The 10923-nt window shown below is 35.3% G+C and overlaps 2 long non-coding RNA genes across 2 annotated transcripts; both read left to right on the forward strand.

Moving 5' to 3' along the window:
- The first annotated feature begins 3964 nt into the window (after positions 1–3964).
- LOC121243053 lies at positions 3965–5228 on the forward strand. Its single transcript, XR_005936055.1, has 2 exons — positions 3965–4025; positions 4900–5228. It is a non-coding gene; the product is annotated as an uncharacterized LOC121243053 (long non-coding RNA).
- A 3645-nt stretch (positions 5229–8873) lies between these two features.
- On the forward strand, positions 8874–10646 carry LOC121242995. The gene is made up of 3 exons (XR_005936038.1): positions 8874–9049; positions 9427–9487; positions 10362–10646. It is a non-coding gene; the product is annotated as an uncharacterized LOC121242995 (long non-coding RNA).
- Positions 10647–10923: the final 277 nt, after the last annotated feature.

A 10923-nucleotide genomic window follows, 5' to 3' on the forward strand; every position in this document is an offset into this window, starting at 1 on the left:
GATTATCCCTCTGTCGCTTTAATTCCTTGTTCTCTTTTTGGAGTTGTTCAACGACCTCTATTACTTGTTTCAATCATTCCTCTGTTTCTGCTAACCTTACTTCTACCTCCGTCATGCTCGTTCCTAGATCACGGTCGACCTCTGATCTAGTGACGATTGGCATGTAAAAATTACGTTGAGATATATGAAGATCCCACAGACGACGCCACTGTAAAAGATGTGTTTCACACCGCTAACCGTATGGATAACCTACAGTAGTGAAGAGATGGCGCTGATCGCCCTGGGTAAGCTCTGATGTTTAAGGCTTCGTTTGGTATGTAAACTCATTTTAATTCATCTCAACTTATCATTACAACTTTTTTAAATTCCAACAGAAAATATAATAAAAAATTCAACTTTTTCAAATCTCAAAATAATAATAATATTAAAAAATAATATTCTAACAATATTTTATCATCTCAATTCAACTCAACTCAGCTCAATATCCAAACGCAGCCTAAGTCAATAATAGTATAAAGATAAGTATATATAAAATGAAGATGGAAGATGTTTGTTACCTCTAATAGGTTATTTATAGAAGGATGTGACGTGATAGCGACTAACTCTAATCACCAGTCCTGTGTGCGCATTCTTCATGATTCCTTATTAAATGGAGCAGATACCTCCAGTTTTGTAGGAATTATCTTACTTAAGATGATTGTATCCAGCTGTGGGTTCTATCTCCAATTCTTTGGGAGTTATCTGTCATATGGTTGTGGTTACGAGCCCCCTAGTCATGGGCCTTCTAACCCAAAGCATTGGGCTAACTTTCTTTCTTAGTCTTAGTGATGGGGCCGAAGCCCAGGAGATCCAAATGTTCCCTCCACTGCCCACCAGAAAAATTAATTATTAAAATTAAAAGGAATGGATGCTTTAATTAATGAGCAAAGGAATTGTGAGGATAATGACTAATAATTATATATTATATATATATACATATATATAATTGCAACTCTGCCCACAGTTCCACGAATTATAAATGTAAAATAAACCAAAATGGAAGTCACGTACGCTATGGTTAATTCAAAGCAGATTGAACAGAATATATAATTTGAGTCTTAGGTTCCTAATCGTTTGAAATAAATATTAATGTCGTTGAAGACATGGTTTTTATTTTAATAACAATACTATTTTTATTAAGATCGAAGTTTATTTACAAGTATGTAATTTATTCGCATTTTTAACATCCTCAGTCACTATCTTGAAAAAAAAAAAAAACATCCTAAGTCAGTAATTTATAACATTGACGGTATGGATTCAATAATGATAGTACTCCTCAGTACCACTTCACACCAAAGTCTTGGTTATCCTTGTGCACCCACAAAGTAGTATACGGATGATTAGGCACTTTTCGGAAAATGAGGGACACAAATAAAGTTGGAAGAAGGTGAGAAGAGGAAAATGAGAAAATGAGATATAGAAGACGAAGAGACGAAGAGGAGAGGAGTTGAGTTGCGGCCGCTGGAGGAGAAAAATGAGGTTACCTGAAGTTTTTTTGGGGCGTGCGGGTACCCATGCTTGCTCCACGCCTGTTTTTTTCTTTTTTCTAGTTTTAATTTGCCTACCTATTAGGTAATATCCGGCGGATAGTCCACCTGATACTCAGCGGATGCTGGCGGATGGGCTACTGGTCCCGCCCACCCAGGCCTATGGTGCGTTCGAATGCAAGTGGTACGTTCGGAGTTTGTTCGAACGTTAATCGTTTAATCGTTCGAACGGTTTGGTCATTTGAGTGTGAGTACGTTCGAACGTATAAGCCTATGTCCGAATGTTACTATAGAATTTTATGAATTCATGTTCAAACGTTGGTTCGAATGTGAACCAACGTTCGAACGATTTTAATTTACATTCGAATGTAAATATCAGAAATACTAATTTCATAAAATGTAAAAACATAATACCAATTGTATCATATTACATACCATCAATTAACAAGTAACAATGTCTTATAAAAGGATAAAATTAGATATTAAAACTAGCCCCAAATACTGATAAAATTTATTTCTTCTTTTTCCCTCGTCCACCGCGATTCTGTTGCAACGACATAACACGCTCCATTTGCACCATCATCTCCCGTTGCACTTGCTCTTGCACTTCACTACGTATTCTTTCCTCCTAGTCTCTCTGTTGGTCCTGCAAACGCGTCTCTAAATGAGACTGTCGTTCTAAGAGATACTCTAACTCTTGCTATCTCAACCTCATATACTCATTCTCACGCCGTGCAACTTCTAAATCTACTGTAAGATTATTAATTTGTGAAGCCAATGAGGTTGAGGAAGATGAACATCTATACTTGATAGATCGTCCCAAACATCTTGCCATACTAGACTGCGGCCCGAGCACTTGCGTGAATATGTCTATGTCACTAGGAGAGGATTCCCCAGAAGCCAACTGCATCTCCATCATTTTTGCCTGCAATTTGAAAGGTAATGATCGTAAATAATTAGTAACGTATTAAAAGAAATAGAAATAAAAAATAAATTATTCAAATGTTACATAAATAATTTATTTAACAAAATTAACACTGCTAACATAATTATCTGCAGCGACAGGATCCATTCATGTAACACCCCGTATTTTAGTGTATTTTAATGAATGAATTATTTTTATTGATTCAGAATTTATTCTCTTGATTTAAAATTATTAGATTTTTAATTAGGCTATTTTTATGATTTTTAGTTTATGAAAGTTATTTTTTTTAAAGTACTTTCTTTAAATTAATTATTGTTATACGTTTAAATTTCTTCTCAAATTAAATTAACTTATTGTTGGGTTTAATTATTTATTTTCAATTTAATCACTGCGTTTGAATTATTTTATTCACTTGCAGTTTTAAAATCGTTTCTGTTAGATCATTTTTATGACTCAAGATGTGAGGATTGAACCTCATTTCTTTTCCTACATTTTCTCTTTTCTCTTTCTTTCTTTTTCTTTTCTTCTTTTCTTTTCTTTCTTTTCTTCTTCCTCTCCTGGTTCCTTCCCGCGCACGCACGCACGCCAGCCTTCTCTCTCCCTCGGTCCGATTCTTCTTCCCCTCCCAGCGCCGCCGTGAGCCGACGGTGACCGACACCGCCCGGCCCACCGTCTTCCCCAGCCGCCGACGAAGCCACCCCTCCATTTCCAGCCCCAGCCGCGCCGCCGTTAGCCACCACGAGCCCATTGAAGCCGCGGCACCTCTTGTGCCGTTGCGCCGCCGTCGCACCACCATTGGCCACCATTTCTTCACCACTTCATCCTCGACCTCCAAGCAACCCATTGGACCCAACCCCACCTCCGATCCGTCACCGGTGAAGCACATCCAACTCGATTTCCTTTTCAAATATTTTTGGCCTGAAGCCACCCTTTGCGCCGCCACCCACAGCCAACCATCACCACCACTATCTTCACCGACACCCTTATGCCCTACCCTATCAATCTCAGGTATTCGTTTGCACCCGTTGAAAAGTGGGTATCTGTGACCCACGGCCATAGTGTATTTTGCACTGTTCTGCAGTTGTTTTTCCACTTCTTGTGCCTCCGTGATCCTCCAAAAATTATTATATAGCACTGTAACTATTTTCCAAAGAATTCTCGTGAATTTAATGTATTTTTGCACTAGCACATTACACTGTATTTAATTGCTGATTGGTTTTGCCGGACTGAGTCCGAGGAGTAACGGGGTTGATTGGATTGGGTGATGGAGTTGTTAGTATGATTGGTTTAGACTATGGGATTTGTTGGCTGTTCGGGTTTAAATATTAGTGTTTTGTGTATGACGTGGGTTGTGGTGGATATTGGTGATTTTAGGAAGTAATGATATATTTTGGGATTATGAAGGTTTTAAGTTTTGAGAAATTTAAAATAGGTTATTTAAGAAGCTTAGCTTAAATATCGAAATATGTGATCTATTGGAAACTTACAGAAATTACGTGATTATTTTTATAGGTGACGATTTATAGTCGACTCGACATTTTTGAGGAAATTTTTGAAAAAGTTAAGTCGTCCAGGTAAGCGGTGTTCCTATGCTAGATTTGCATAAAAAGAAATGAACTGAGGTTGGTTTGTAAAAATGTGCATGTTGTTTTAAAAAGAAAAAGTGAAAAACAACCTTAGTATATGTTTTGCATTCCCTCATGAGATACGTATGAAAGAGAAAAGAAATGTTTTTGACATGAAATGTGTAGACATAAGCAATATCTGACATGTTTCTGAAATATGCAAAAGAGCGAATATGATATCATTGAAATTTTTATGCATGTGATATGAAATGATTTGGATATGTTTTTGATCAAATAGAAATGATATGAATATGTTTCGCACGTGTTTTGATATGATATGGATATGATAAAACTTTGGCATACTTATCTGTTCTGAATATGGTTATGATATGATGATACTGTTCACGTGATATGGTTGGTACCACCATGCTATGATATGAGTGCACCCACTTTGGAAACAAAGTGGTCTTTTTACGTGTTCTTTCCTGTGTGCACACTCGGGGCTCCGAGATTGAAAAAGGGAAAGTTCACCACATGATACTGCCTGGTTTGGCCACCGGGGATAGCACAACCCTACCACGGGGGTTAAACATGGTATATGATATGATATGATAAGATGAAAATATTCAGTTATGTAATGCCAAAGTGTTTTTGAATATGAAATGGATTCTTAAATATGAATTGTTGATTTTGAGTATGAAAAGATTGAAAAGTCGCTCTGATTTTCTGATAACATGTTTTTATGAGATCTGCATATAAAAATAAAATGTTTTTGTTTCTACATACTGAACTTTCTAAAAAGGCTCATGTTTACATACTAGTATATGTTCTCTGCTTACTGAGTTGTTGATAACTCACCCATTATCTCCACCATCTTTTTCAGATGATTTGAATGTTTCAGTTGAGGATCAAGGATATGGAGCATGGGTGAGAAGAGTTAGAATGATGGTTTAAGCATAGAAGATTTATATGAGTATTGAAAGTTTTCATTCAGTAAGCTTGTTGGGTTCTGATGTTGTGATTTGTTTGGAGATTGATGTTTATATTAAGACTTTGTATTGTCTTAGAATAGTTATTCTGGAGTAAGTGATGTAAATATATGAGTATTTTGTGCGATAGAGAAAAATTAGAGTATGTACTATGTGGAAGAAAAATGATTTTTAAGTGACATGAGTTAACTCTCCGGACCCTCGGGGACGGGGCATTACAGTTGGTATCAGAGCCAGGTTTGAGATTCTGCAGACTATAAGGTGAGGTTTTGGATATCTGTTGGTTTAAGGAGTAATTTCATACTTAGGGTATAGAAATTTGAGGACAACAAGCTAGATGATTATGGAGAAATTCCAGGTTTGAGATTCTGCAGACTTTATGGATTGAAGTTTTAAGAATTTAAGGTTTTAGATTTGATTGGTTTATTTTGAAGGCTGTAGGACATGACTTGGAGATCTAGATTTCAATGTTTACATAAGTTTGAGCGAAAGCCAGGTTTGAGGTTTGCATACTATAATAAGATGTTTGATGATATTTAAGGTTTTAAAATTTTGAAAGCACTAGGACATGATTTTAAAGATATTCGGTTTGAGCTTTTGCATACTCATATTGGATGGCGTACGAAATCTGAGGTTTTGAATATCTATGGGCTAGGAAGTTAACTCAGATTGGAGGTATGGAAATTTGAAGATTATAAGAGATGATTTTATTTGTTTTTAAAGTTTTAGAATCCGGCAACATTTTGGAATATATTCTAGGATGTTTGAGGTCTTAGATGATGTGGGTTTTAAAAAGAAGATTTTGAAGAGAACTAAGGCTTTAGATTTTAAGAAATGACTTTCTTTACATTTGGAATTTTAGATTAGGTAGGCATACTTTGTTGACTATAGGTAAGGATCGTTTATAAGATGTAAGGTTTATATTTTTGAAGGTGCATATAAGTTCAATTGTACGATAAGTTTGAGGTTCTACAGACTATAATATATAAGGTTTTGAATATCAATTCGGTTTAGGAAGTAATTTCATATTTGATATATATAGAAATTTGAGAACTAAGACATGATTATGAGAATATTTCAGTTTTGAGGTTCTGCAGACTAAAAACATTTAAGTTTTGGATATCCGTGGGTTTAGGAAGAAACTTCAGATTTGATGTGTAAATTTGTAAAGAATAAGAATTGATATTGTAGATATTTAAGGTTTTTAAATTGGCAGACTTTATGATTGAGTTTTGAGATTTTGAGATTTAGGGATTTTAGATTCGACAAGCTTACTTTGTGGATTATAAGAGATAATTTTTATAAGATTTAAGGTTTAGATTTTTGTGGTTTAGATTCTAAAGATGTACGAGACTTTATAGCAATGTTGGGTTTACAATATTAAATCGTAGGAAGAACTATATGAGTTGGTTAAGATATAGCTAAGAATGGGTAAAACCATATTTGCGGTACCAGAAAAGTTTAAAGGTTTAATTTGAAATTATTATTTTTATTTTTATTTAAATTGAATTTATTTCATTTTATTAGATTTGATTTTATTTGAAATGAAATTATGTATTTTATTTATTAAGTTTATTTTATTTTATATTATTTTGTTTTAGGTTATTTTGTTCGTTTAGTTCGAAGTTGAAAAGTGAGTTAATGATTAAGTTATGGCAGGAAGATGGTATGACTGAGAATGCTAGTGTTAGGTATAAATATTTAGTGTAGTTGGCTTGAACTTTTATTGACTTGGTTTGCTTTTGTAATCTTGAGGCATGAAGGGAACAGTTTGGTTTGGATGATCTCCTTGGGGAGTAGGATAATTGAGGTTTTTGATTTCGTGGAGATTTGACATGAGCCTTTAGAATAGGAAGTTGTAAGTTCAACAAACTTTTAAGGGTAGATTTACGAGAATTTTACCAAAGGTTTAAGGTTTTGCAGACTTTAGGAAATGATTTGTTATCATTTAATGTTTTAGATTTTGAAAGCTTCGGGAGTTGATTGTTTTATTTTTGGATATAAGTTTGTCAATTTTACAGATTTCAAAAGGTGATTCTTTTATAATTTAAGGTTTTAGAATTACAGATTTGAAGGACTGATTTATAATAAGATTTAAGTTTTTAATTTCGCAGGCTTGGTGTGCTAGCTTGATTTATTTTGGAGGTTGATTAGTCTGTGACCGTAAAAATGAGATTGATCAGAGTTGAGTTATTGATATAGAGATTTTCAAGGAGATCATTTCTTTGGGGATTGAAGGTATTGATCTAGTTTGGATAATGATTGTTATTAGTTTGGGGTTATAACGGCAGGTTTTGGAATTTGATCCGTACCAAATTTAAGGATGATAGTTGGTGTAGATTTAGGAGGGCATTCTTGGTGATTTTGAGGAAAAAGTGTAATAATTTTTGGGAGATCAAGCATTTCTCTACCAAAATGTGGTAAGAGTTTTCTGGTTAGTAATTATGGAGTCATCTTGTGCTCGATGGTGTTGTTTTTATGAGGACATAAATTTTATGCATGTGGCGAATTATTAAAGGGCGCAGCAGGATCATAATATTTTGGTTGTAATTAGGAGTTCAAATTTTGTGCTTATTTTGAGGAATTAGTAATGACTTGAATTCTTGAGACGATACTTGTAGTTGGAGTTTAATCACTCAGTTGTACCAATTATATTATTGATGATTCACTTTGGAAGTGGCCGTTAGTTTCCCAAGGGTAGAATACAATGAAGGTTTGGAAATTATAACGTAGGAGTCGATTGAGGTTAGTATAGATTATCGAATAGAGCTATTAATCATTGGGATTCTTTGGGTGTTGTATTAAGGCTCTTGTGGAAACAAATGAGATTTTGGATATCATAGCCACCCTAGGAATACTGGACGTGATGTGCCATTGGGAGACTAATACGAATATGATGGAATCGCCTATAGGAATAGACCTGAGAGAACATTACTCATACTTGTTGGGAGTTGTTGATTGTATGGTCTTTTCGAGTGTGTTTTGAGTTGTATCTTGTATCCTGCGTTAACGTGAAGTTTGACCATACAAATTTCGAGGACGAAATTTTTTTAAGGGGGGGAGGATGTAACACCCCGTATTTTAGTGTATTTTAATGAAGGAATTATTTTTATTGATTCAGAATTTATTCTCTTGTTTTAAAATTATTAGATTTTTAATTAGGCTATTTTTATGATTTTTAGTTTATGAAAGTTATTTTTTTTAAAGTACTTTCTTTAAATTAATTATTGTTATACGTTTAAATTTCTTCTCAAATTAAATTAACTTATTGTTGGGTTTAATTATTTATTTTCAATTTAATCACTGCGTTTGAATTATTTTATTTCACTTGCAGTTTTAAAATCGTTTCTGTTGGATCATTTTTATGACCCAAGATGTGAGGATTGGACCTCATTTCTTTTCCTACATTTTCTCTTTTCTATTTTCTTTTTCTTTTCTTCTTTTCTTTTCTTTCTTTTCTTCTTCCTCTCCTGGTTCCTTCCCGCGCACGCACGCCAGCCTTCTCTCTCCCTCGGTCCGATTTTTCTTCCCCTCCCAGCGCCGCCGTGAGCCGACGGTGACCGGCACCGCCCGGCCACCGTCTTCCCCAGCCGCCGACGAAGCCACCCCTCCATTTCCAGCCCCAGCCGCGCCGCCTTTAGCCACCACGAGCCCATTGAAGCCGTGACACCTCTTGTGCCGTTGCGCCGCCGTCGCACCACCATTGGCCACCATTTCTTCACCACTTCATCCTAAACCTCCAAGCAACCCATTGGACCCAACCCCACCTCCGATCCGTCACCGGTGAAGCACATCCAACTCGATTTCCGTTTCAAATATTTTTGACCTGAAGCCACCCTTTGCGCTGCCACCCACGGCCAACCATCACCACCACTATCTTCACCGACATCCCTAGGCCCTACCCTATCAATCTCAGGTCTTCGTTTGCACCCGTTGAAAAGTGGGTATCTGTGACCCACGACCATAGTGTATTTTGCACTGTTCTGCAGTTGTTTTTCAACTTCTTGCGCCTCCGTGATCCTCCAAAAATTATTATATAGCACTGTAACTATTTTCCAAAGAATTCTCGTGAATGTAATATATTTTTGCACTAGCACATTACACTGTATTTAATTGCTGATTGGTTTTGCCGGACTGAGTCCGAGGAGTAACGAGGTTGATTGGATTGGGTGATGGAGTTGTTAGTATGATTGGTTTAGACTATGAGATTTGTTGGTTGTTCGGGTTTAAATATTAGTGTGTTGTGTATGACGTGGGTTGTGGTGGATATTGGTGATTTTAGGAAGTAATGATATATTTTGGGATTATGAAGGTTTTAAGTTTTGAGAAATTTAAAATAGGTTATTTAAGAAGCTTAGGCTTAAATATCGAAATATGTGATCTATTGGAAACTTACAGAAATTACGTGATTATTTTTATAGGTGACGATTTATAGTCGACTCGACATTTTTGAGGAAATTTTGGAAAAGTTAAGTCGTCCAGGTAAGCGGGGTTCCTATGCTAGATTTGCATAAAAAGAAATGAACTGAGGTTGGTTTGTAAAAATGTGAATGTTGTTTTAAAAAGAAAAAGTGAAAAACAACCTTAGTATATGTTTTGCATTCCCTCATGAGATACGTATGAAAGAGAAAAGAAATGTTTTTGACATGAAATGTGTAGACATGAGCAATATTTGACATGTTTCTGAAATATGCAAAAGAGCAAATATGATATCATTGAAATTTTTATGCATGTGATATGAAATGATTTGGATATGTTTTTGATCAAATAGAAATGATATGAATATGTTTAGCACGTGTTTTGATATGATATGGATATGATAAAACTTTGGCATACTTATCTGTTCTGAATATGGTTCTGATATGATGATACTGTTCACGTGATATGGTTGGTACCACCATGATATGATATGAGTGCACCCACTTTGGAAACAAAGTGGTCTTTTTACGTGTTCTTTCCTGTGTGCACACTCGGGGCTCCGAGATTGAAAAAGGGGAAGTTGACCACATGATACTACCTGGTTTGGCCACCGGGGATAGCACAACCCTACTACGGGGGTTAAACATGGTATATGATATAATATGATAAGATGAAAATGTTCAGTTATGTAATGCCAAAGTGTTTTTGAATATGAAATGGATTCTTAAATATGAATTGTTGATTTTGAGTATGAAAAGATTGAAAAGTTGCTCTGATTTTCTGATAACATGTTTTTATGAGATCTGCATATAAAAATATAATGTTTTTGTTTCTACATAGTGAACTTTCTGAAAAGGCTCATGTTTACATACTAGTATATGTTCTCTGCTTACTGAGTTGTTGATAACTCACCCATTATCTCCACCATCTTTTTCAGATGATTTGAATGTTTCAGTTGAGGATCAAGGATATGGAGCATGGGTGAGAAGAGTTAGAATGATGGTTTAAGCATAGAAGATTTATATGGGTATTGAAAGTTTTCATTCAGTAAGCTTGTTGGGTTCTGATGTTGTGATTTGTTGGGAGATTGATGTTTATATTAAGACTTTGTATTGTCTTAGAATAGTTATTCTGGAGTAAGTGATGTAAATATATGAGTATTTTGTGCGATAGAGAAAAATTAGAGTATGTACTATGTGGAAGAAAAATGATTTTTAAGTGACATGAGTTAACTCTCCGGACCCTCGGGGACGGGGCATTACAATCCACTCACTATGCTCATTAGTGTGAGCAGCAGCATAGACATAAATGAGGAAAAAGTTTTCCGGATCATCACGTTTTTAACAAAGTGACATTAGAAATCTTAAAAATATAATTTTAATACTCCAATAAAAGAATATCAGGAAAATAAATGAATTCTATAATTTTTTAATTACTATTTTTTAGCAAGACGGTGGAATGACCTTGAACCGGCACGATGGTGGACAGTCAGAGCGGAT

This window comes from Juglans microcarpa x Juglans regia, chromosome 8D, assembly GCF_004785595.1.
Source record: "Juglans microcarpa x Juglans regia isolate MS1-56 chromosome 8D, Jm3101_v1.0, whole genome shotgun sequence".
Lineage (NCBI taxonomy): Eukaryota > Viridiplantae > Streptophyta > Magnoliopsida > Fagales > Juglandaceae > Juglans > Juglans microcarpa x Juglans regia.